This window comes from Eulemur rufifrons, chromosome 16 (assembly GCF_041146395.1).
Source record: "Eulemur rufifrons isolate Redbay chromosome 16, OSU_ERuf_1, whole genome shotgun sequence".
Lineage (NCBI taxonomy): Eukaryota > Metazoa > Chordata > Mammalia > Primates > Lemuridae > Eulemur > Eulemur rufifrons.
In genome coordinates this window covers 18,178,259-18,205,591 of record NC_090998.1, presented here as the reverse complement: position 1 = coordinate 18,205,591, position 27,333 = coordinate 18,178,259, and the positions used below count along the sequence as shown (strand labels likewise).

Sequence of the window (27,333 nt, the reverse complement as noted above, 5' to 3'; positions counted from 1 at the left end):
ATTTTCTGCCAAGTGTTCAAGAATAAGTGATATATGTGGTTGCCACCAGAAATCACTGCATGAGAGCAGATAGCTAATAACTTCTCAGCCACTGTCCTAGTACAGGCTTGTACGTCCCAAAGATTTTTAAAAAAGGCTTATTTTTTAAATTTATTTTTTAATTGACAAAAATTGTACAAATTTATCATGTACAAGATGTTGTTTTGAAATCCCAAGACTCTCTCAACAACATCCTAATCCACCTCTTTGTATCCAGGCACTCTCTTATTTAGTCCATCTTCCACGCTGAGCTTCAACTCCTTTCTATAAAATGGGAACCGAAAACAAAAAGCGAAAACCAAACCAAACCAACAACAAAATCCCTACCCTTCTGAAACAATAAAGCACTAAGGTACATTACCTAGACCTAACAGAGCCCTCACCAAATATTACCTGTACTTGAATGTGTTAGTTGAGTAAGATTTCTTGATATGTCACTCCTTTGCTTTAAACGACTGTTGGCTCTCTGCATCACCTTTAACATAGAGTACAATGGATTGCATACAGCTATAATTTAATGATGAGGAACACTGATAATATGATCTAAGGTTAAAGTTTACTGTTGAATGACCTATGAAAAAAGCACTTATAAAGCTACATAACTGAATAAAAATGATCACAGGGTATATTTTAGGGGCTTAAAAGAATACATATTTGAAAAATTATAGTCACTTGCATAAAAAAAGTTACAAAAATCTTGTGTATTTTTAAAATAAAAATTAAGTTTCTAACTAGCTTATTGGGGATTAAAAAAGAAGTAAAATAAAATAAAATAAGATAAAATAAAACAGAGAATTCCAACTCAGAAACATTTCAATAATCAGAGATAGTCTTGTCCTTTAAAAGCCATAATATAGCATTTAAATATACATATAACTTAGAATTTCATTAATTCAGACAACTCTACTATGCCCTAATAAATGCCAATTAGTAATATTTTATTGTAACATGAATTAAATAGAAGTTTAATATACCATTGGGAAGGAAGCAAACAGTAAATTATAAGAAGTTAAACTTCAGCATCAACTTTTTTGCATGTTGTCAGATACCACTTTAGAAAGTTAACCTAATTCTGGCCACATGCAGCAGCTCACACCTATCATCCTAGCATTTTGGCAGGCCAAGGTGGGAGGGTCGCATGAGGCTGGGAGTTCAAGATGAGCCTGGGCAACATAGTGAAACCTAGTCCCTACAATAAAAATTAAATTAAAAATAAAAAAATTAACCAGGTGAGGGAGGTAGTGTGCGCCTGTAGTCTCAGCTACTAGGGAGGCTGAGGCAGGAGGATGACTTCAGCCCAGGAGTTTGAGGCTGCAGTGAGCTATGATTGTGCCACTGTACTCCAGCCTGGGTAACAAAGTGAGACTCTGTCTCTAAAAAAAAAAAAAAAGGAAAAGTGGAAAAAAAAAAAAGTAAGTTAGCTTAATTCTAATTTACACATAAATTACCACACAATTTGAAGAGATCCAATTATTTTATTGCGGATAAAACAAATTCTTCCCAATAGAGTCAAATTGACAAAGTAAATAGTTCAATTCAAATAGAAAAAAATTGCTAATCATTTAACTATTCTTCATTGCATAGTATTTACTCATTTTCAAATACTGCATGAGCTTTATCCAAATAATAACTTCAAGAACAAAAAGGTAGTTTACTCATAAGTCAAACGATACCCCTATGACTTTCAAAACAGCTAATGTTGTAGCATGACAAATACTCTTTTTCATTTAATATGAGCTAGGCACTGGTGAAACAGCCCTTAATCACTGTGTTATAAATATAGACAAATAAACCTGAAGAGTGATATTTCAACCATAAATGAATAAAAAGGAGAGACTGATCTTGCTTAAAAGGAGAAGAGCCGGGAAGGCATCACAGAAGTCACTGCCATTTGAATTGAGCCTGGTGGGATCAGCAGTAGTCAGACGCGGCTAGAGTTTAGCACAGATCAGGGCGGGGTGGCCATAGAAATGTGGCTGAAAATCTAGGCTTTAAATAATATATTTGTATATAAAACTTATTATATTACATAAGTTTTGAAACAAGGTATTTGCTTCACTCCTAGGTTTTCTATCACTTCAATTTCAAAATAATGTATTTTTTAAAACTCTGACAAGATCCAAATAGCAATATATTTATGTGACGCAAACAGCACTTAATTAAGGCTCAGTTTAGTCAACAAATCATTATCCCCAAGCACTGAGAAATCTCTGTCTTACAGATGAGGCAAGAGTGGGACAGAAATCCAATCCAGAACAGCAGAGTAAGAAGCCCACTTCCTACAGCAGAGACAGGCTGAGCAGAACAGGCAATGACTTAGCAACATGCGGGAAAATCCAGTGGCCCCTACACGACACTGTGGTGGCAGTATTTGACTCCAGACACATTTCCTTCTACCACAGCACAAGGCGTGGTGTGCTATTAATTGGCTAGATAATTGCCAGGTTTGATCTTAGAGTGAAGACAGAATCTCTCTAATAGACAGATCAAGATATCTATCCTAATTTATTTAATTTGCTTAGTCAATTCATTTATTCATGTTAAAAATATTTATTAAGCATCTAACAAAAAAGGTTTTGTACTGTCTACCACTGGGAAACAAAAATATAGTTGAAGACTATAAGGGGCTTCAATAATACTATTCCATCTGAGTTTACTAAGATAAATTTCAAACAAAGAGTAGCACAATTATACTTTTTGAGCAGGCTACATTATTGGTGGAAAGCGTTCCTGAAAGCGTACCTTATTCATTAGAAAACAGACAAGTGCTCTATTCTCTACTGTTTTAGTCTTGAGTAAAACTTAGGTCAACTTCAAGTTATCCCAGCAGCTCTGCTCACTGCCCTCCTCTTTTTTTTTTTTTTTTTGCCAGATTTAATTTCCTGTTCATACAGAAAAAAAGTTGAAATAGCTTCTCCCCACTTGAACTTTAGTAGCAATCAATGACCTCAGATGTCATAATGCCTCAAAAACATCTTTGTTTAAATTTACACTATGTCCCAATTCATCACCACCACAGCAATTTACTGATTAAGTTTAAAACATAAACTTAAAATCATGTTCAAATATTTTAAGTGGATTCAAGATAAATTTTTAAAGAGAAAAGAAATATCCACGAATTCTCCATGTACTTAAATTGGGCAGAATCTTAGCTGGAAGCTGAAAACTCTGCAACTTAAAGAAAAAATTGTGGATCTTGAATTAAGGCTGTCAAGTCAAATAAAGTAAACTTCAAATCCTGTATTTACATGGCTGGATACTTTCCGGACAGCCCTCAAATATCTATGCTGCTAAATGCAGAAGAATAATGTACTGGGAGTTGTACTATGAGGTAGTTATTGTGCATTTCTAAAATCTGTTATCTTTGCATATTAACATATAAAAAGCTGATTTAGATCACTTCCTTTCAATAGCTATTTAGTTACATAAAAACATGTAGAGTAAATTTTATTCTTCAACATCTTCAGAAAATTGAAGTGAAAATACTTAACATGTTTATTAAGGATTTCCATTATGCCTTTTCCTCAACTAGACTTAAAAAACACAAAGTACCTATTCTTTAAGAGAAAACTTTGTTTGAAAATTCTTTTAAAAGCCCTTGAAATTACAAGGCTATTACTGAACCTGCATAAAAACAGCTGTGCCAGAAATGGCAAAATATAGACTTTGCAGGCTTTAGTTTGTACTATACAAATAAAGTTAAAATAATATCATCCATCCACACAAAATGGAGAAAAAGAAGTTATAAGCAAAATAGCTATACCTAAAAATAAAACAAAACAAAATACAACTTACTTCTTGAATGAATGCTTTCAAAACAACTAAATCAATTTATGTAGTCTAATTCAAAAAAATATGAATTGATAATGTTAATAATAAATCTTTAAAAGGAATATCGCCCAGCCTCTAAAAAAAAAAAATTGATGGCGGTAGTATTCTTAATTCTTAATTGCCTCAAAAAATTAAGAAATTTCTTCAAATGCTGAAATACTGTCTATCACATATAATTTCCTGCTATTATACTGCTCTTAAATTTTAGGTCAGTAAGGATTCCTACTATGAATCACATCACTGAAACAGCCCAAATAATTAAAGAATTAAACAAATAGCAGCTTCAACTAATTGTTAATTGGTTTAGACTATATTAATATACTTTTAAAAACCATTATATAGTGAATATTGTTAGTATCTCCACAGAAATATCTGAGGAATTATTCATCTAATTTTCTTTAAGTGAGGGAAAATATCAAGCTTGTTCTCCAAATAAGTTAAAAAATAAACAAGGTACTTTTAGATTTTAAATAAAATCTTTAGGCTTTATAGCAATTTGCAACTACTACGTATTCGTGCACGTTAAAGTTAAGGGGAGACTAAGAGGAAGACATTTTCAATCCTTACATCTTAAAATATTCGAGCATTTGAAAACCTAATGAATATATTTACATTTCTACAACAATACTTCATTTATAGAAAATGTTTATGATATGTAAATCCTTTGCACACTAGGTACCATTCCTGGTACCAGGGCTACAAAGATTATTTAACACAGAACCATTAACTGAGAAAAAGGACTACTGTTCATTTAGTCATTAGCTATTTATTATTAATACATAAAAGTAACAAGAATTACTCACCAATCTTCATCAAAATCACATTCTTTAAAAGACAGTCAACTACAGGCAAAAAGAACACTGGAATAAAAACAAGACTCAACTCCTTTGTCTTTGAGCTGCTCCCAATGAGCACTGTAGGGACCAAGCTCTAAGGAAATACACTCTGGCTGTCGGGCTGGCCTGCCACTCTGGAAGTCTGACACCACACTGACGTCACATTCTAACATGTCATTGCAGCTGCGAATTGAGGCAGCTCCTCCAGAAGAATCTGTTGTGATTATACATGCCTTCGAGCCATAAGAGTAAAATATGATTTCCATTCCCTTAAAATTAGCATATAGCGTAAGGGTAAAATACCAAGATATATGGTTGCAAATAGCTTTTGAAGAAAACGTTTAGTGAGAATTCTAATATACTTAGCTCTAAATAAATGGGTATTTCCTTTTAAAATTGTAAGCATGCCAAATAAAATGACTCCTTTAAAAACATTTTTTGTTAGTTTCAAGATACATACTTGTTTTAAACCCAGAAATGATAGCTGTTCAGATTTACTGATCACTTTACAAACTTATCTGAGCCTCATAACCCAGCAAGATAGATTCTAGTTATCTTCATTCTCCTGAAGAAACTGAGGCACAGAGTAGTTAAGTAACTTGCTCATAGTCACAATGCTAGTAAGTGATCAAACAGGATTCAAACTCCGGTAGTGCTTCCACTGCCCAGACATTTGATTAATAAGTTATACTAACTAGTAGAAGAGATAACCAGCTGTTAACATGTTGATGAACATCCTTTTAGACCAGAGTTCGTAAACATAAACACATTCAAACTATGCATGTTGATTTGCAACATGTTTTTTTCACTCAGTAAATGCCATGGACAGCTTTCCATGTCAGTAATTACATTCCTAACTCCCCCCACCCCCCGCCTTTTTTTGAGACAGAGTCTTGCTCTGTTGCCTAGGCTAAAGTGCCATGGTGTCAGTCCAGCTCACAGCAAACTCCTGAGCTCAAGCAATCCTTCTGCCTCAGCCTCCCAAGTAGCTGAGACTACAGGCATGTGCCACCATGCCCTGCTAATTTTTTCTATATTTTTAGTTGTCCCTAATTTCTGTTTTTTTAGTAGAGACTGAGTCTCACTCTTGCTCAGGCTGGTCTCGAACTCCTGAACTCAAAGGATCCACCCGCCTCGGCCTCCCAGAGTGCTAGGATTATAAGTATGAGCCACCGTGCCCAGCCCTAACTTTCCTTTTTTGATGACTGCTCATTCCAATTATCTAAACCTATGTCCTACTGGACATTCTATTTTAATTTTTTTGCTCTTATAAACAATACTTAATGTATATCACTGCTCAGACATCTTTGTGCTTTTCTATATTTAGCTATCCAGGATAATTCTTAGAAGTGGGATGGATAGGTTAAAGCGTGTGCATGTTTTCAACATTTACACACATTCTCCCCCCAAAAGAGGTAACAATTTGTATTCACACCTCAGCGCATTAGATTTCTTTCACCATATCTTTGCTCATACTGAGTACCAATAATTATTTTTCTTCTTTGCAAATCTAATAGAAAATTACACAGTTCTAATTGTGTGTTTATGTGTGCATGTTTTAATTTCAGGTGACGTTAAACTTTTCTTTATATGTCTATTTACACGGGAGGCAGTCCAACTTAATGGTTAAAAGCACATTGACTCTGGAGTCAGATGATCCAAGTTCAAGCCCAACTCCTCAATAGTTCTGTGACCACAGGCAAGTTACTTAGACTCCATTTCTTTACATGGAAAAGAAAGATAATTTAATCTTCATGAGATTTCTGTGAGACTTTATGAGAAAAACCGTGTAAACCAATTAGAGCAGTGCTTACCACATAATAAGTGTTTAATTAAATGCTGACTCACATTTAATGGCTGACTCTATTTCTTCCACAGTTCATGCCCTTTACCCAAAATGGTGATTCGTAACAGAGCATGGACAAACCATTTTACAGAACATATCGTAAATATCTTATTAGACTGCTAATGGCATAAAAATTTTTAGCTACCTGAATCTGAGTTGTCTTACAACTAAACCTAGCCTGTAACGTAAATGGTGCTAAAACATTCCTTTCATATGAAACTGCTGTAACAAAAATTAAAAATAGCATCTCAAGTTGAGAAAACAAAATTGTTTCATCATGTAGTTTGAAATATAGATAAGCAAGCCAACACAGTTTGCTGTAACCAGAAGGGTTTGCATATGTTTTAGAAAAGTAGTGATTCATGATCTTTCCCATTTTTTTCAAAGCGAAGGTTTTGCTAGTCTCAAATATGTTCAGTTTAAATTTCTCACACTAAAAAAGAAAACAAACCCATTCTCAGAAACATCAAAAAGAAGTCAATGAAGTAACATTTTTCCACAGTTCTAAAAGCAAAGGACAGCCCCCTTTAAATGACATAAATCATAACCAATAAACAGAATACATGAAGGTGAAAAGGTAGTGAGCTTATTGCCCTTACCCCCAAACCAATTCAACCTTCTGTTATATAATAAAGCCTTCACTGTTCTCACCACTACCTCTAAAACATCTCTGAAAACTTACTAAGAAGGAATTTTACATTATTCTATTCTAGCAGAGCTGGTTTAGGTGTATTCATTGTTGTATATGCTATAAAATCACCCCATCTGGAGGCAGACATTTTTGTAATAAAACTGTAGCACAATATGTTTGCATAATCACACAGTGGCATGGTGGTTCTGCATATGGCTGCCAGGAGAAAAATAATAAAATGAAGCAGCAGAGATCTGTTCAGAGACTCTGGAAGCTTATCAGAGATTCAGAAAAGTAACAAGTCAACCCAGTGTTTGGATTATGAAGTTACCAGCACCCTGAACAGTTTCTCTAGGACCTGTCAGGCTTTGGCCCCTTCACCCACCTACCATGGTTACAGAAGGACTACCACAGTGAAAACACTGTCATAATAGAGGGAATAAGATAAGGCCCCTCCTTTCAAGGGCACAACAGCCTGAACTGACGGTTTAATAGGAGACAGAAAGCTGTAAACAGATCATTATAACATAACCTGATTTGCAGAGCACAGAAGAGGAAATGGCTAAATGCCAGGGGGAATCTGGAAAAGGGTTAACAAAGTAAGTGACAGCTGACCTGACTGTTTCAAGATGAGATTTCAGTTAGAGGCAGCAGCAGTTATAAAAGCATGAATTTAAGATGTAATCGAAATTTCATATCTACATAAGATGCCCAATTAACAGAGAAACTATTCATTTAAGGAAAAAATATAAATAGGGTGATTCTCACAAGTGCCTTGTAAGATTCTGCCCAGCTTTTCCCAAATGTCGGCGATGGTTAAGTTTAGCTTTCTCAATTCTGCCCAAACAACATTTTACAAAAGGAAGCTGATGCCCAATTACTTTGTCAGAGCTAATAAACTTCTTTAAATCAGTGGAGAATCCTAAATCTCAATTAATCCTGATTTTCTTTTCACATATCTCTCTACTATAGGGCAGGAACCATGCTTCACTAAAAAGCTACAGAAAAAGTCCAGTGAGGACCTCCTAAGTATTCTCCACCAAATAATGTGTTTCAGCACATTTCTCAGACATACTTGTGATAATGACCGCAGACGTAGTTGTGATATTCATAATTTTCAGTCCTTATGTTACTTCTCAGTAGCATTTAACTCTTGACCAGTCTCTTTTTACAAGTGCCACCCTTGACCATGAATTATGTGACCTAGTTCTCCAGAACTCACTCTGTAGAATAGGCTTCTGCCCAAACAACTCAATAACCAGCACCCAACTGTATCCACAATTTGGAATCAATTTACTTATTACTAATATTGAAAATAGAAGTTCTTTTAATGGGTAAGGAACAGATTTCCTACCAATCTCTTCTCCATATAGTACCTTAATGGTGCTGTACACCATGAAGCATGCAAATGTTTCATCAGTTGAATACTCATTTCTTACCTCCTAGGTCATTTAATACAAATTTTTCAGTTCAGAAAAATACTAGCACAATGAGAAGACAACATTGCATATTAAACCCCAAGTTTACAGAGAGACAAAGGTAAGAATAACAATAGCCTCCTTTTCCTTTCCCCCAGATTTCCAAATTCATTTATCATGGCATATCACATACCATGTCCTCATGATTTAAAAAAAGAAAAGCCAAAGTAACAGTAACTACAAAAGTGAATTTAAAATATTAATAATTTGAAAATATAGTATCTTCCTCTCTCATACCCACATTATCTTCTGTTAAAAGTTTGTAATCAGGTAGGGACTAAATCAACTCACAACAGAAATTAAACACTCACAGCGAATGATAACCTGAGATACAAATATCCCATGAACTTACTGCATAGGTAAACTGATACAGCAACCAAAGTCTAGTACAGGAATAAACTCCATGCCACCAAGGAAGACAATCAATGTGAGTGTTGGGCCAATAAAGTCCTCTAAACACTATGTTAGTCATACTCATTTGACAATGACACAACGGTTCAGATATTTTCAACTGACTACCTGAGAAATGTTCAAGATGATTCAATTATCTTGGTGTGCTTTTAGAGCTAAAATTTCACTACACAGCAAACTCCTAGAAAAAGTAATTGGAAGAGTTGAGTGATTTAAGAATCAAATTAATCCATAAATAACCATGCTCAGGAAGAGACCAATTATAATGAAAAAAGCCATTCATACACTAGAATCTTCCTCCGCAGGGAGTGGCAAATACTAAAATATATTTGCTTTGTAACAGGATTCGGAACCATTTAATTTGAGAATGTCAAGTTCTCAGGTCATCAATGAACCAGCTGGGCCTCCTAAAGGCAGTTTAGTAAGACACTCATTTAGACATTTTTGTATTCCCTTTACTTCTTTCAAACTTTTCTAAATTTTTCCTACTTTTTATGTGAGATTAATAGCCACAACTGCTTCCTGCTGAACTCTATCATAACTTGTATTCTCACCAATTTACATCATTCAGGTCCAGCTCAGGTGTTACTTCTCAGAGAGCTCTCCCGCAATCTCCATCACTCAGGGAGTTCCAGTAGTATGTATCAGGAACAATCAGCATGACCAACAAAATTTAGAGGCATACATACTCTCTCTCAAAGAATCTGCCAATAGGGATGGGTGCATATAAACTATTCTGCACAATAAATGTAAGATATATACTCAGGGAACCTGGACTAACTCTAATCAGTTCACTCATACAACCAAATGCAAACAAAAGTGAGAAAGAAGATCTGAAAGGCAGCAATGATGTAAGCATTAAAACTGATCATCCCTCTTCCCTGTGTCCTTGTTATCATATGGCATCTCAACTTCTGAGCTATAGGAGAAATGTGTGGTTATATTTATATCTCCTTTGGCATATTTAAACTCTATCTTTGGGTGCTTGAAGGCAATTTCTCTTGATGGAAAAAAAAAAATGGATTCAGAGTGGTGAATCTTTTAATAGTCTCTGAAATCTTTAACTACATTTTCACCTTAACCATTACAGTTCTCAAAAAATTTCCAAAGAGTATATATGCAACAAATATAGTATGAAGACTTAAATATAGGGGGCTGAGTACAGTGGCTCAGCCTGTAATCTTAGCACTTTGGGAGCTGAGGGGGGAGGATTGCTTGAGGTCAGGAGTTAGAGACCAGCCTGAACAAGAACAAGACTCCGTCTCTAATAAAAATAGAAAAAATTAGCCGGGCATGGTGGCGCATGCCTGTAGTCCCAGCTACTTGGGAGGCTGAGGCAGGAGGATCACTGGAGCCCAGGAGTTTGAGGTTGCTGTGAGCTAGGCTGATGCCACGACACTCTAGTCCGGGCAACAGAGTGAGACTCTGTCTCAAAAAAAAAAAAAAAAAAGAAGAAGAAAAAGACTCGAATATATGGATACTGTCCTTAAATGTGCAGTGGTAACTAATATACTTGTGCTTTATGAAAGATAATCTTCAAATTCTAGCACAATAAATTCAGCCTAAGAACATACTCATAAATATGAAATTATGAGTATGAGGAATATGAAATAAACATCTAAGCTATATGGGTAAAAAAACAAATATAAGTTTAGCTTTAGTTTCCTTATCTAAATCCTTAACATAATTCTTTGAATTTTTTAAAAATTGACAACTATATATATTTATGTGAATATACATTTTTAAATAATAATGTGACTGACATACTTTGTGTATAGATTAATTTTCATTCTGAAAGAAATCATGAAATCATAAAATCTAAGTTGCTTTCTACAGCCTGATTTACCAACAAAACATCTATTATTCAAAAACTAACAGTCAATTCTATGCTTGTACCATCTGCCTGGAAGACACATGGTCTGTTTTTGATGCAGGAATAGAATCAAACATATGATAGTATTACCAGTTTCATTATCATCAAAAGATAGGCCCCAAAGAAACTTTCATCATAATGATTACTTTGTGTGTGCTAGCTTGATTTACTTAAAAACATGTGTTTAAAAGTTCTACTACCATAGTGCAGGACTACGTTAAGGAGACTCACTATTGAGACATAGCCTTGGGACCTAAGAGTTACTTTTATCTCTACAACTGACTCAATGAAAAGTCCTGAGAAAGTGACTGATTTTATAACTGGTCCTTTTACTCATCATGATATTGCATAACGGACACAATCATGTGATCTTGTGTCAAGAACTCCAACGAAGACCATTTGGCTGCCCAAACAAAGTTTTACTGGGGTATGGCTATTCTCCCTTAAAACCAAACAAACTATATACATTTCTCTGCTAATGTAGTTACTTAAAAACCAAAACAAGTTCTAACTTATCACACTCCTACACTCGCATTTCTGGCACTCGAGAGAAAATTTCTTTGTCCATTTTCACACCTCATTTGTACAAATTCCTTGGCCAACAAGTTTTTTCTTTTAAATGACAATATTTATCCTTATTTTGGAAGTTTATTGGAAAAGTTACACATATTGCTGTCGAGTGTTTTTAAAAAAAGTCAAACAAACCTTGGCTGAGATCTAATTCCTTGGCTAATAGTATTTGTAGAGTGTGATGCTTTTTTTTGTAAAAGAAGCATTTTGCTAGATCCGGTAGGAGAATCAAAAAATGGAAAAGAAATGAAATGTCCAAAACAGGTGTGGATGGGTAAGTGGGATAAATTATACATAACTAAAATACAAGTAAGAATATTAGATGCTACAGCATAAATGAACTCTGGAACCAGACTGTCTACATCAGAATCCTGGATCAGGCCTTAGGAAAACCACTGTACCTCAGTTCTTCGTCTCTAAAATGAGTGGAACGTTAGCATTTCCCTCACATAATTGTTACGATGAAATGAATGAAACCATTAAAACCCTTGCAACGGTGTCTGACACATAGAGTTCATTATGCAATATCTATTATTGTTCTAAAAGACATGTAGATCAGATAGAGCAGAGATAAATGGGCTTTGAGCTTGAACCCTATAAAGCAGTGGTCTCCAACCTTTTTGGCACTAGGGACTAGCTTCAGGGAATCATGGAAAACAATTTTTCCATGGATGGTTGGGGAGAAGGGTGGGTGGCAGTAGGGCCTAGGGTTTGGGGACCACAGCAAAAGATGAGTAGGATCTTGAGAGTAGAAAATAGGAAGTCATGATGAAAAACGACTGGAATAAAAATGAGATGGTCAGTTTGGCTGTGTTATAATGCAATGGTTTAGTAAGGTAGGTGAAGAGCAGGGTTGAAGGTTGTGAAGCATCAGACAAAGAGACCTGGCTGTTACAAAGTAGGCCACAGACAGCTGAGCAGCGTAAGTCACATGAGGATTGGCAAGGGTTTGGGTTTACTGTCTTTGAGACAGTTGATTTTCCCATGAAGCAGTTTCACTTACTATCAAACAGGACTTTTACTAACAGCCCACCACCACGACTGCCATGTGAGTTGTATGTAATTTACGCTAGTTTTGAGCCTCGGGCCTCGTGAAACATGCAACTCACAGTTCTCTTCACCTTGGGGGCCTCATGAACTGTTTTTCAAGTTGCATATGACTCACAAAGAACAATTAAAAGTAACAAATTTTTCATTAAATTAGAAAAGATTGAAGTTTTTCTTCTTTTTTCATAACAAAACACTGTGGCCCCAAGGAAAAAAATTTCTTTCTAGTGTGGCAGTTAATTTGTTAAAAGCACTAAGCTAGGATCTTAGTGGGCTCTCACTGTCCAAAGATGATGAGCTGAATGAGTAAACAAATCAATGTAAAAGCAAATGAGATTCGATACTGACTTAAAAACAAGTTTGACTCAGTGCATATTACTGTTTAGATTTTGAATGAAATGTTCTCTTATAAAGCTGCTAATGAACTCTCAATAGCAGTCAACCTTTGACAACCATAGCTGTGGCAGAGACGGGTCATTGTTTCCCACTGCTAATTCTTGCTTTCTTGCTCAGCGTTATTCCAGAAAGGAACGCACCTGACTAGGTACTACATTTCCTGGCTTCCTTTGCAACCAGGTATGGCCATATTAATGAGGCACAGCCAATGAGATGTTAGCAAGAGTGTTGCGTGGGACCTCTGAGAGAAAATGCTCTCAAGAGAGCTGACTCAGCTAGGAAATTAACTCTTTTGGCCTTTCTGATTATTTTTTCCTTTTGGACACAGTGACAGCCATTTTGGACCATGAAGTCATCTTGAGAAACAAAGTCTCATTCTGGGATGGTGAAGCAGGAAAATGTAAGAAATCTAAGGTCCTAATTCCACCTTAGAATATCTATCTGTGGGACTGCTTTATTTGAAAGAATAAATCGCTCTGTGTTTAAACCACTCACAGAAGCTCTTCAGCTTCAACCAGTCACTGGAATGGGGAATAGGATTAACTCTCTTAAGAGTAAGTATTATTTCGACACTGGGGCTGAGGAAGCTCACCTTCCCAGAGCACATGAAAGAAAAAAACCACAAGAACAAAATCTGTACTCTTTCCAATAGGAAGAAAGATGGAGGGAAGAGTGGATAGCAATTTGGTAGGCACAAAGAGTGATCTATCACATTCTGTGACAAAGTAATAAACTATACTTAAATCAGTCAAAATGTAATTTAGCATGGAAAAACCAGGTCAGTGCATTAGGTGACTAGAAAACATTAACAATGAACAACAAAAGGAAGATTAAGCTGCCAAAACTTTAAGTTCTCCATGACTGAAAATATCACAAAAGAGGTACTCAACAGGAAACTGGGAGGATATAACCCACTTCCTTATACAGCAAAATTATTGTCAATCAAATAAAAACATTTGGAAAATTGCTATACAGGAATATTCTCCAACTCTAAATAATCTATTTGTATACCTATAACTCTCTGATTCCTTTTTTTTCTTTTTCTTTTTGAGACAGAGTCTCACTCTGTTGCCTGGGCTAGAGTGAGTGCCGTGGTGTCAGCCTAGCTCACAGCAACCTCAAACTCCTAGGCTTAAGCGATCCTCCTGCCTCAGCCTCCCGAGTAGCTGGGACTACAGGCATGCACCACCATGCCCGGCTAATTTTTTCTGTATATATTTTTAGTTGTCCAGCTAATTTCTTTCTATTTTCAGTAGAGATGGGGTCTCGCTCTTGCTCAGGCTGGTCTCGAACTCCTGTGCTCAAAAGATCCACCCTCCTCGGCCTTCCAGAGTGCTAGGATTACTTACAGGCGTGAGCCACTGTGACCGGCCAAGGTCATTTAATTTAAACATCCTTTTCTGCAACAGTTTTTTTCAACTGCATATGACACTATTTGGTTATAAAGAAGGTAGGTTTTTTTCCCCTTGGGATGATGTTTTTATAAGAAATGCAGAAAACTGGTTTGTATCATATAAGGGCAATACTCACTAACAATACAGGCAAGTGAGTGAGAAAAGAAGTTAATGGCAGAATTTTATCCAGAAAAAAACAAAACAAAACACATTTAACTAAACGATAGTTCTCCAAATGTCAATCACTCCTGGACATCTCTGAACTTCTGCCACGTCTGAGTGCCCGCCACGTCTGAGTGCCCGCCACAGGTCCACAGGTATCATTATCAATACTTGAGAGTTATTTTATTTAAAAAAGCAACTTAAATAGCCACACCCTAAACAGTATGTGCAATATTGCAGGTTTTTTATTTTTTAAAAAAGCTGTACTTTTTCCAACACACAATATTAAAAGTCTATCTTGTTACACTGTAATTGACTTTAAAATACTTCAGCATCAACAGTGGAAGAAGGAGGCAGTTAGTTAACATATTAAATACCCTATCAGCGATCCACATTCAGGGCAACTAAGACAACAGGCACTTCAAAATATTACTATCTGAATCTGTAAAAGAGGGCTCACTAATTAGCATAAGGGATGTTGGAAATACTTTTTCAAGGTAAGATGAGTGACATTTAAACTATGCGGTTAGCTAGAGGTCTTCACATAAATAGGAAAACAAGAATGTGGCTACCTCGGCAGCCAAACACATTCAGAGCAGTGGCCCAGTACAGAATTTCATTTGCCTCTGCAACCTCTCAGTGAAGGATTCTGCAGCCTGACCCCGTTAAGTTAACTGATCCCTCTGCCAGAATACTGTTATACTTGGAGTTAATCTTTCATGTAAGGTGCTTGTTGAAATGCCTAAAAAGGACACAGAGCAGGGACTTTACTATTCTTACAGGAAGAATTTCAATGACTGTTTTTATACTTACTTGGCAATAATGTGTGCGGAAGAATTCAGGCTACAACTTGCTTCATGAACTAACACAATGGGGAGCAAGGGTATGGGGAGGGAAGCGTACACCTCAAACTGTCAGAGGCTACACATAATCACCAAAGGAATTAATGCAGGCGAATGCTCAGACAGACTTAGCCCACAACATTCCTAAAAATAATTTTATACACTACCAGTGACATGTGTACTGTGCTTTAGGAAACACCAAATTAAACTCAAGACGTAGAAAAAATTAGCAAATCTAAAAAAAACAAACAAGTATGGCTGTGGTTTGAAAGCCCCGGATTTCCCAGATGAGTTGCTAGTGTTCTAAAGTATATTATCTCACAATAAGAAAAACTATATAAACATTCTTAGAGCACCCTATTTCATTTATTCTAAGAAGTACTTTTTTTAAAAAAACAAAAACATTTTAACAGCTCTGAAATTAGGAGACTTCTCACATCTGATGGTGTTTTCTGATCACTGTCCACCAGGTGGCAATTGTGGTATCACTGTCATTACTTGTATAGACTCTGTAATACCAGAGGCACAGTGTATGTTGATGGCATGGAATAAAATTCGAGACAATAGCAGTGTACATTCTTCCCCCTTAGCATCCAGTGGTTGTGAGGAGGAGACACTCAACAACCTTTTGGATGCAGGAATCAAGGTTACGTGAGGCCTACCTAATTACCTAATTTGTTATTTAATTATAAAGCTATCTGGATGGTATCGGTTTGTTTTTTTTTTTGTTTTTTTTTTTTTGAGACAGAGTCTCACTCTGTTGCCCGGGCTAGAGTGAGTGCTGTGGTGTCAGCCTAGCTCACAGCAACCTCAAACTCCTGGGCTCAAGCGATCCTCCTGCCTCAGCCTCCCGAGTAGCTGGGACTACAGGCATGCGCCACCATGCCCGGCTAATTTTTTCTATATATATATATATATATATATATATTTATTTTAGTTGGCCAGATAATTTCTTTCTATTTTTAGTAGAGACAGGGTCTCGCTCTTGCTCAGGATGGTCTTGAACTCCTGACCTTGAGCGATCCACCCGCCTCGGCCTCCCAGAGTGCTAGGATTACAGGCGTGAGCCACAGCACCCGGCCGGATGGTATCGGTTTTGATGTTACACAATAACTGATGGAAAAAAATTAAAGAAAAAATTTCACTCTCATTTATTGTTCCTCTTTCCCCCATAAATAGATAAATATTATTATTTACCTAATAATATCCCTTGGATTATATGAGCTGCTGCACTGAGCAAAACTTTAGGCCAAAATGAAAGCAACTGGCAGCTACCTCCCCAAAGCATGGTGTTCAATGAAGTGAATGCCTTTGGTAGGGTAAGCAGAGGCTCCACTGCCTCCTACTATCTTATACTTGACCCAACTGCACATATTTATAGTATTTGCCTAGCTCTCATAGGCATCTGAGCTTGTCATTCCAGAATTAAAGAGTAGCTAAAAGAAAATCCGACATGCTTATATTTAAAAAAATACTTACACATCCCTGTGGGTCTGACTTAACATATATTTCTCTGGTACTGATTTTCCATGTCCCATTATTCCTTATTTTTGTATTATTAATTTATTGTCTTTTTGTTATAAGCCATTTCAAATTCTTCACAAGAAGAGGCTGGTTATGAGTAAGTGGAAGTTTCTAGGACCTGAGTCAGTTTTTCACTCATTCACTATTTCAGTCAACAATTACTGAGTACGCACTACTGTAAGGGGTGGTGAGCATAAGGCATCCACACGTGTGAGTTCACTCTGTAATTCCTAAAGCTGAGAATTGACAAATGATTTAATTAGGCCCGGCTTACAATCTCAAAAGGAAATTCTACCAAGATTTTTATAAACTACAAAAATATTTGGTATATGGATGTTAATTAGGAAATGAACACAAATATGCCCAAGCCACCTATAACTGAAGAATAAAAAAATGTAGCTTTGTTTGAAGATGTCCACAGACTATGATCTCAAAGTGGGATAGTCAAAAAATATGTTTAAAAATTAACTAAAGCCCATAGTTTATTCAGATTCTCTTAGGTTTTAACTAATTTCCTTTTTCTGTCCCAGGACACCACATTACATTGTGTCACCATGTCTTCTTAGGCTTCTCTTGGCTGTGACAGTTCCTCAGACTTTCCTTGCTTTTGATGATCTTACTGGAATAAAGTGTTGACATAGTTTCTTTTGTCTTTAGTCTTACAGACTCCACTGATTTCCAAAGTCAATGAGGCAGACAGACACCTTTTTGCCCCATTCCCGTCAGTGAGGTTGTGTCATACATCTGTAATAGTTAGGGTTTTTTGGGTCATAGTCTGCACTCTATCCCGGGATCCCTTGACCTCAAATGATTTTCTGCGTAGTCAGGTTTTACTCTTTGTGTTGTAAAGTTCAACAGGTTGAGACAAGTGCATAGTGTCACATATCATACAGAATAGTTTCGCTACCCTAAAAACACCTATGCTTCACCTGTGTAACCCCTTCCTTCCATCCTCTAAACCTGATCTGTTTACTGTCTCTACAGTTTTGCCATTTTCAGAACATCTATGAGGATTAAACAATATGTAGACTTTTTAGATTAGCTTCTTTCACGTAACAGTAAGCATTTAAGATTCATCTATGTCTTTTTGTAGCTTGATAGCCCATTTCTTCTTACTGTTCAATGATTCTCCATTATATGGATATATCACAGTCTACTTACCCATTCACCTACTGACGGACATCTCAGTTGCTTCCAGTTTTGGCAATTATGAATAAAGCTGCTATAAACACTCTCATGCAGGTTTTTGTGTGGACATAGTTTTCAACTCATTTGGGTAAATTCCCTGGAGCATGACTGCAGGATCACATGGTCAGACTATGTTTAGCTTTATAGGAGACTGCCAAACTGTCTTCCAATTTTGCATTCCCACCAGCAGTGAATAAGAGAGCTCCTGTTGATCCACAACCTTGCTAGCAACTGGTATTGTCAGTTTTTGGATTTTAGCCATTCTAATGGGTATGCAGCGGTATCTTACTATTATTATCTGCAATTCCCTAATGACACAAGTATTGAGCATCTTTTCATATGCTTATTTGCTATCTGTGTATTTTCCCTGGCATCTATTCATATCTTTTGTTCATATTTTAATTGGGTTGTCTGGGTCTTTTTTGTTGTTTGTTTGTTTTTAATAAAAAAAAAAACCACAGGGCTTTATTATTCCCATCTTTACAGGATTGGGGAGCAAGTTCTGTCAGCAGGGAGGAAGGCCCTGCTTGCCAGCAACGAGCGGGTTCCTGAGGACCACAATGACTGAGTCCCCATGCAGGACCACCTTGGAGACGTAGAGGTCCTTGCTGAGAGTTGGACTTCTTCTTGCCCTTGAGGACTTGAGTTCACATCTCCTTCACATTCTCCAGCACCCACTGAAAACTTTCACGGGGTCCAGGAGCTTCTTGTTATTGTGGGAACTGATGAGCCCTCGAGTGTTGTTCTTGGCCGACTGTATGAGCACAGAGAGTGCCCCAGTGTTAAATTTCTCCTCCCCCTACTCCTGTAGCTCCTCTGGGGTCATCCCACTCTTAGGCTTGTTGAGGAGGCTCATGGTGGTGGCTGTGCTCTCAGGTCATTTCTATCTCCTGAGTTGTCTGTTTTATCATTGAATACAGATAATTTTAATGAAAGAATTATGTTTTTTGTCCAATTCACATAATACACTAAAGAGTAGATTATAAATCAATCTCATCAATTCATCTGGTCAGCATTTTGCCTAGGAATAAGTAACAAAGTACTTGAGTATTCAGTTTTCCTTCTTCTTAAAAGCAGCATAAAAAATGGAATCAACCCAAAGGTCGTAATCTTTTAGAAGAAATTAAGGTACATTCATAGCAACAGTGTACTGCATAACTTTTAACACTCTCATTACAAATTCTGGCCACATTTTGGCTTTATAAAAGATCTACAGTTGTACTGTTTAAAAAATGAGCCATGTAAATGACACAGCTTGTCCACTACTGGAGCTTTGGCAAACATCTATGTTTCATTTTCACACCTCCGTCAAGCTTAATGATGCAGACAGCAAGTCAGTTAACTGATAACCTTTTCCAAGAAGTACTGGGCATTTCATCTGGAAATGTGGCTAATAACAATTTAAAAGAAATCAACTTCTCTATTTTATGTAGAAATCACAACTGCATTCAGTAAGTCAATGTGATTGATGAAAACATTCAACCAAAGCTTTAAAAAAAGAGAGAGAAAGGGAAAGAAAAAAGCAGTTGGAGAGTTTCTTGGACTTTCTCTTTGTGTGAATCAGGTTTTTCTTTTTTGAGGGAAAAAAGTCTTTGTCAAGAGTATTAAGTGCTGTTCGATGGTGTGCTTGACAAAATCAGGAAAAAAAAGTACTGTTATTGTTCTCATTGTTTTAATGACACCCCCATCCACATCCACCAAAGCCAATTACATAAAGATCTTGTATAAGATGTCTTTCCCTGAATACCAAAAATTCAAGCTATACATTAGGTAAAGGACAATACTCCCCTCTGAAAAATCCATAGGAAAAAATTCAATTAAAGCCTAAGACTAAAATCTTAACTGTATTTTTAAAATAAGGGGATATGTAAAGCATTACATCAGTACACTTCTAAAATAACAATGGGTAACCTGTAAGTATTCAGCGTATGGCACATAAGTCTATCTAAATTATGATTGCCAATTCCAATTTTTAGGAGAAACTAAAAAAAAAGAAAAGATAAACAGAAGTAATCTGGAGTAGCAAATATCCAAATGATGCACATATCTTTTATAATTGCTTCTAAAACAAAACAATACATGCAAATCCAAACAAAAACCAAAATTAAATACAACCCTATCAGATTAAAAGTAGAAGTATAATTGACAGATTTGCTTTTAAAATGTTTGATTTCATCTCAAGTTTGGAAATATAATTATATTTTAAAGCTTTTTATATAACATCTCATTACAGATACAGTCATCACTCTGTATACACAGGGGATTGGTTCTAGGGTTGCCTGTGTATACCCAAATCTGGGCATACTCAAGTACCGCCATCATCCCAAAAAACCCACGTAGAGGAAAAGTCGGCCCTCCATATATATGGGTTTCACATCCCCTGAATAATGTGTTTGTTTTGTGTTGTGTTTTTTTTTTTTTTTTTTTGAGACAGAGTCTCACTCTGTTGCCCAGGCTAGAATGCTGTGCCGTCAGCCTAGCTCAGAGCAATCTCAAACTCCTGGGCTCAAGCGATCCTCCTGCCTCAGCCTCCCAAGTGGCTGGGACTACAGGCATGTGCCACCATGCCCGGCTAATTTTTCCTATATATATTTTTAGTTGTCCAGATAATTTCTTTCTATTTTTTTTTTTTTTCCTGTAGTGACGGGGTCTCGCTCTTGCTCAGGCTGGTCTCGCTCTTGCTTGGGCTGGTCTTAAACTCCTGAGCTCAACCAATCCGCCCGCCTCGGCCTCCCAGAATGCTACGATTAGAGGCGTGAGCCACCGCGCCCGGTCTGAATAATGTATTTTTGATTTGTGTTTGGTTGAAAGCAATCTGTGTACAAGTAGACCCAGGGAGTTTAAACTCACGTTGTTCAAGGGTCAACTGTAGTTTTTTTTTTAAATGAATATTAGTGGGTTAAAAAAGAAATAGAGACACAAAGAAGAAAAGAGAACAAAACAGGTCATTGATCCCATTGCCCAGGATAATCTGCTGATATACAAAAAATAAGTAAAGGCAATATATACACATGATTAGGTAATTCAAAAGCTATTCAGGCAACCTTTGTTTCAACTGCTTCAGATACACAAATTACTGAAATCCCCTCTTCCTTTTCAATGCAGCAAAATTAATCATACAACTTTAGACTTTTAGAGAGAAATTTATTTTACAGAGAAATGTTTCTATTCTAACAGCATTTTTCGATATTTTTGCATGTACCATGAATTTTTAAATATAGAAGAGTATGTTACTGTCTCTTATTTTTGTTGGGTCTAATGAAATTAAAGTTTCTTTTCCAAATGAGTATAAAAACATATTTGGGTGTCTAACACTCAAATCCTCATCTTCTACTGTTCTTGACAACTACACTAGATATTTGGCATTATACAAAAAGAATCACTGGTGTCTCCCAGTTTTGAAATTACAAGGAAGGTTAAGAGCTAGAATTTAGGCAAAAATAACTCCGTTCTACCAGGTGACACTAAAGGAGTAAACATTTCGAGCAAATATTATTACTGGAAACCTGTCACAACTCTCTACAGAGCAATATCCCTGATGCATCTGAAACAATGCTATTTGACGATCCCATCCCTTTCTGATTAATGTGCCCAACTCCTAGAGAGGCTACCTAGTTTTCCACTAGTTTCACGGCAAGTCTTGACAGATGAACTTACTTCCTAATTCACTGAAATAACTGAAAATCATCTGGTGCGTTCTCCCAATTACCACTCCTAGCATCTGTGGTAGCCCATCCCCACTACACAGAGCTACAGTCACCTCGCTAAACCATAGCAATTTCCTGACCCACAGATATGTTTGTCGTTGTTTTAAACACTATATTTTGGGATGATCTGTTCTGTAGCAACAGATAAATTAATGTCATCCATTTAATTATTCCTAAAGCTTGTAAATATTATGTAAGTCCTCTTGAATTTAAAAAGCACTCTCCTCTCAGTTCTTCCACCTTTCTCCTTCTGCCAAACTCTAGAGAGTCCACACCAATCAAGCTACTAAAACTACTTTCTTAAAGGTTAATCAATATTCTCATAATTGCCACGTCAATGGTCTCTGCTTCTTTCTCATCCCTTTGATGTCTATGCAGCTTCTGACAATTGGAAATCTTTACATTTTTGGCTTCCACAACACTGAATTCTCCTTGGCTTGCTCTGAACTAATTTTCTAACTTCCTTCATGTGCTGTATTTTTAGCCATACCTGTTAGACACAGGCATTCTGATTTGAGTCCCCACTTTTTCCTACAATTGGCATGATGACAGCAACAACAACAGCAACCAGCACAATTAAAATTTACCGAGCACTTACATGCTAGGCCTAATGCCAAGCTCTTCACATATCACATCCATACATCCATCATCCATACATATTTGGCTGCTCCATTAACTCACTGGTGCCTAAATATATTCTGCAATTCTGGGAAATCTATTGCTTTAGGCAAGTTTTCTTTCCCTTTCCAGGAGTAAACTGCATCCCAAAATGCCTTATTCTCTTGTGTACTATCAATCATCTCCCTGGTGTTTAGAAAAGTGCTTGACATATAGCAGGCGTTTATAGAACACAGGGTAGGATATTTGTTGTATAAATGATTGGAAAACCCCACATATCCCTTCCAATACTATATTCACTTATAATAATAAACATCATAATTATAACAAAAGGTTGAATCTATGACATTGCCATTTTTGAAGGTCAAAACAGTAAATTATTGGCAACTGCATTTACTTAATTTAGATAATATTGTTGTAAGACAGTTTTGTTGCTATGACTATAAAATACAATCAAAATAACTACATTAGTAGTTATAGTATTGGGAAAAGAAGTCTTAGAGGATGCTTCCTGGAGGCGAGAGAAAGCAAAGAGGAATTAGAAGCATCCCAGGTTATGTTTAACATATTAAGAGGTAACAGTAGCAGGTAGACAATCAGTAGTATATCTGGAATACAGTAATTATATTTGCAAGCAAATATGTTATGAAACCCTTGTGTCCCACCTCCATTTCCTCCATGTTCTAGTAGTGGTACTTAGACGGCCACCATCCAGACAGTGAATCCCTTACCCAGTCTAGGCTCTGTCCTTACAGAAAATTTAACCACCAGAAAGATCACACTTGTTGAGGATATCTAAGAACCATGTATATTAAAATGTGTCCAGTGTTATTCTCTTAGCTTTTTTTCCAAAGGCAGCTATAATAAAAAACAATAGAAGTCTGCCTATTTTGCTGCAAAAATTTTGTGCAGTAAATTGCCTATCACTCGGAGTTCCTAAATAAAAACTCACATGAAAAATTCTATTCAAGGGAAAACTGTTTTTCTGAATAAACTGATAGGCCTCTTCTCTCTGACAGCACAGTAACTTACATTTCCTTTTTACATTGGGGAAACAGCTAAAACTGAAGTTCCATTATAGCAATGCCACTGACTTTTTGTGTTTAGTAAGTTTGTATTTTATGATTTTCTTTAGTTCTAAACTTATTTATATTTTATTGACCATATTTTATTTTTTGTGGCAAGTTTTCTAGAAAAAACATAAATGTAATTCATCCCCAACTTCTCATTATATAACCTTTTCTAACACATCTTATTTATAAATTGAGGACTGACTTATTGTTAAATTATCATTTTACCTTTAGAGACACAAATTTAGTCAGAAAGGCAAAGCTTAGCACTTCTTCGAGCTATTGATACTATACTTACTATGTTAGCAATTTCTGAGTGCTCATTATATCTCTTATTGGGTAGAATGTATTTTTTTAAAGCTTGCAGAATAATTTGAGATCCCTTTAAAAATGCTAAATTTTTTAAAGGGGTCTCAGAAAGTAGGACAGGTCTCTTTAAACGTCTCACTTTATGACATGTTCTCAGAAGGATATGGATATGTGGTTTCAAATACAAAAATGCTTTTAAATTTTTAAAAATGTAACTTGAAGTGGGAGGTGGGGGGGAGGGGATGCTGTTATTCAAACTACTTACATGCAACCCACACATACACACTCACACAGGAGGCTAAAACATCAGCTGTTAACATGTCAGAGGCCGTATTTTCTTGGCCATCGCTGCGTGTTAGAGAGCACTAAACACTCAATAAATAGTTACCCAGTGTCTGGATTCTATTATGGCTTCTGTATTATTTATAACTCATACATATTTTTATATTTTACGTTAAAAAGAGTTTTGGCTAACCTGAACAAACTTAAACTGACAGGGAGGTTTCCAAGTATTGAAAAAGAAGAAATAATTTTTTTATAAGCGAATAAATCTTGGAGAAAAAAAAAAAACAGAAGGGAAAGAAATATGCTTACTTTCAAATGAGAGCCAGCATCTACTCATGCAGATTGATGTGACTAACAATTCCTGGTTTCCAGCTTCAGATGGGCTCTAACACTATTTGGCAGGCAACCTTTCATTTACTTTCATTCTCCCTTCAGCAGCTATTCTAAAATTTTGTCACCCTCCTTAAGCCACCTACCTAATCACTTCTGTGCCTTTAAGTAAATATTTGTTGCTCTATAGGTCAAATCTTAACTGTAGTTATGCCATTCTTACTTATTTCTTCCTTCAAGTCTTCAGAAGATGAAGTACCCACCACCCTCCAGTATATATCCCCAATCCATTGTCTTCCCCACTTCCCTGGGACTTGATTCTAACAGTTGGTTCTTCTCTTTCCTCCATCTTCAACCTCTTCTCTCTACTGGCTACTACTTACCAGCTGAAAAACACACTTTAGTCATTCCCATTTTGATGCATCTTGTTGTTGAATTTCTCTTTTTTTTCTTGGCCAAAAAACTAGGTCACACTGGTTGTAGTGAGGGTCACTGATGTCTTCCTAACTGACAATGTCAAAAGATGCTTCTTAGTCCTCATCCTGCAGGACCGATGTGTAGCATTTGACACAGTCAGCACTCCTCTCTCCTGGTTTTCTTAGTCTCAGTCTTCTGGTTCTCTCATGCTAACCATTTCTGCTAGGTCTCTTCTGCTGGCTTATCATTCCTTTGCCCATTGGCTAGACACTGGTTTCCTTTAAAGTTCTACCTCCAAGCCTCCTTTATTTTACACACTCCATCCTAAAGTGATTTAATTCGTGGCTTATTAAATAACTCCCATTATCATTCAATAATGGTTTTAGTGTTTTAATTAAACCTATACATTCTATTAATAAATCTGCTGCCCTGGTTTTTTTTCTTGCTCTGCAGGGCCCTATATCCAATTTTGGCTTCTCTCAACAAGAGAAGCATCCTACCCATATTTCAAATTCAGAATGTCCAAACCACTTTATTCTCAGTTTAGCCTGTTCCCCTCCACCCCCGCCCTGCCAAATTTCTGATCTCAAATGCTGGAGGGAGTAATTCTTCCCCTGATGTTTGCTAATCCCCACCCCAGTTCATCAAATCCTGAGATTCTGCTCCTTCGACTTCCAATGCATTTATCTTCTCTCCATTTCTGCTGCCACAGTTTAAAATCCTGGTCTCATTTTCAACTGTACCATTACAAACATTAAGGAATCTATGCCCAATCTCCTCCCCCTTCAATTATCCTTCACACTGTTGCAGGTTTATCTTTCTAACATACAAATTTGTCCTGTTCTGCTCCCCTACTGAAACCATTAAAAATGACCCCGGTCAAAGCCTACAGGATTGCCTATGCTCTCTGGCATGGTGTACAAGGCTATTCTGACCTGCTTTCCTCTTCAGCCTGTGCTCCCTGCCCCCAAGCACCTCATACTCAATACCTTAACATAGTGGTCTCCACCCTTTTTGACACCAGGAGCTGGTTTCATGGAAGACAATTTTTCCACAGGGGGTTTTGGGGGGATGGTTTCAGGATGATTCAAGTACATTATGTTTATTGTGTAGTCAGCCTCTCTAATGATAATCTATATCTGCAGCTGCTCCCCAGCACTAGCATCACTGCCTCAGCCCCACCTCAGATCCCTCCCATGCGCAGTTTACAGTAGGGTTCAGGCTCCTTTGAGAATCTAATGCCCCTGCTGATCTGACAGAAGGTGGAGCTTATGCAGTGATGCAAGTGATGGGGAGCGGCTGTACACAGACAAACCTTCCTTCGCTTGCCTGCCCCCTCTCACCTCCTGCTGTGTTGCCCAACAGGCCACAGACTGGTACCTGGTCAGGAGCTGGGGGTTGGGGACCACAGCTCTAGCAGCACTGAATTATCTGTTCCCTGAAGAAATCTACAATCTTTTGGTCTTGCTGTTCACTCTATCTGCCACCCACACCTGCTTTTCTGCTTAGTAAATTCATATTCGTCCTTCAAAACCCAACACAGACATCATATGCTCTGCAAAGCCACCTACGCTCTCAGATCCTTGGGCAGAAGGAATCATTCCTCATCCATGACACTTCACACCGTGCATGTACTTCTCTCTCACCGCACTTAGCACCTGCTCCAGAGGGATCAGTCACCATCTTTAAAGATTTAGGTCACCTGGCTCCAGAATGTATAAATGATTCCACGTTTATTTCATTATTTCACAAAAATGATCTCTTTATAGGCCCTCTTCCCCTGCTGGGTAGATTAGGAGGTGTCTGGGGTTTATGGAAATCTATTATCTATTAATAGTACAGGTATTGGAACAAGATTGAAAACACAGAGTTCTTCAGTTTAGAGATTAAGAATTTTGGAGTTACATAGATCTGGTTTAAATTCTGGCTCTGCAATTTACAAGCTCTGCAAACTTGAAACAATCACTCCCTCACCATGTTCTTCTATTTCTGAAATGGGAATAATAATATCTTTTCCACATACTGCTGTAAGGATTATACGAGCATTAGCATTCAATCACTGCTAATACGGTAAGTATATATGATATTTGATGAATTTCTGAACATACTGGTCATACGACATTTCAGAAGTTATAAATATTTAAGAGTAAAACTAAACTTGTGAGCATGGATTAATTTTTCAAAATCTACTAACACATTTCTTTAAAAGTAACATTTTAACAGATGCTTTACATCTGTGTTTCTCTTTTGCCTTCCGTTGACGGTTGCCCGATGGTTAAAATCTTTATAATCCTTGTAATAGAGGAAGCATGAAATCACTAATTTCATCTATTACTATCTTCCCCAATCCAACATAGCTTTTAATTACTTCCTCTACTTCAATACTCAATAACTCTGGTGCTTTAAAATAAAATTAAAAAGAAAATGACAAAAAGGCAGACTAAATTAACAGACATTAAAAATTAGAGAAAACAGACAAATTCGATATGAAAATGTCATTTGACCTCCAGACAGCCATTATTCCATAGG

At 36.8% G+C, this 27,333-nt stretch overlaps 1 protein-coding gene and 1 pseudogene across 8 annotated transcripts in view; both read right to left on the bottom strand.

The window, feature by feature from the left end:
• The window catches only part of PLEKHA5 (pleckstrin homology domain containing A5), a 230,602-nt gene that overhangs the window by 108,887 nt on the left and 94,382 nt on the right, over positions 1-27,333 (bottom strand). The window contains exon 1 of one of the 8 annotated variants that reach the window (XM_069491520.1): positions 4,674-4,815. The exons of the other annotated variants lie outside the window; for them this stretch is intronic. The gene's annotated coding sequence lies outside the window, so the exon portion shown is untranslated. Of the gene's footprint in view, positions 1-4,673; positions 4,816-27,333 lie in introns of those variants that run through there. 8 annotated transcript variants of the gene reach the window in all.
• Positions 18,523-18,924, bottom strand: LOC138397104 (small nuclear ribonucleoprotein Sm D2 pseudogene; annotated as a pseudogene).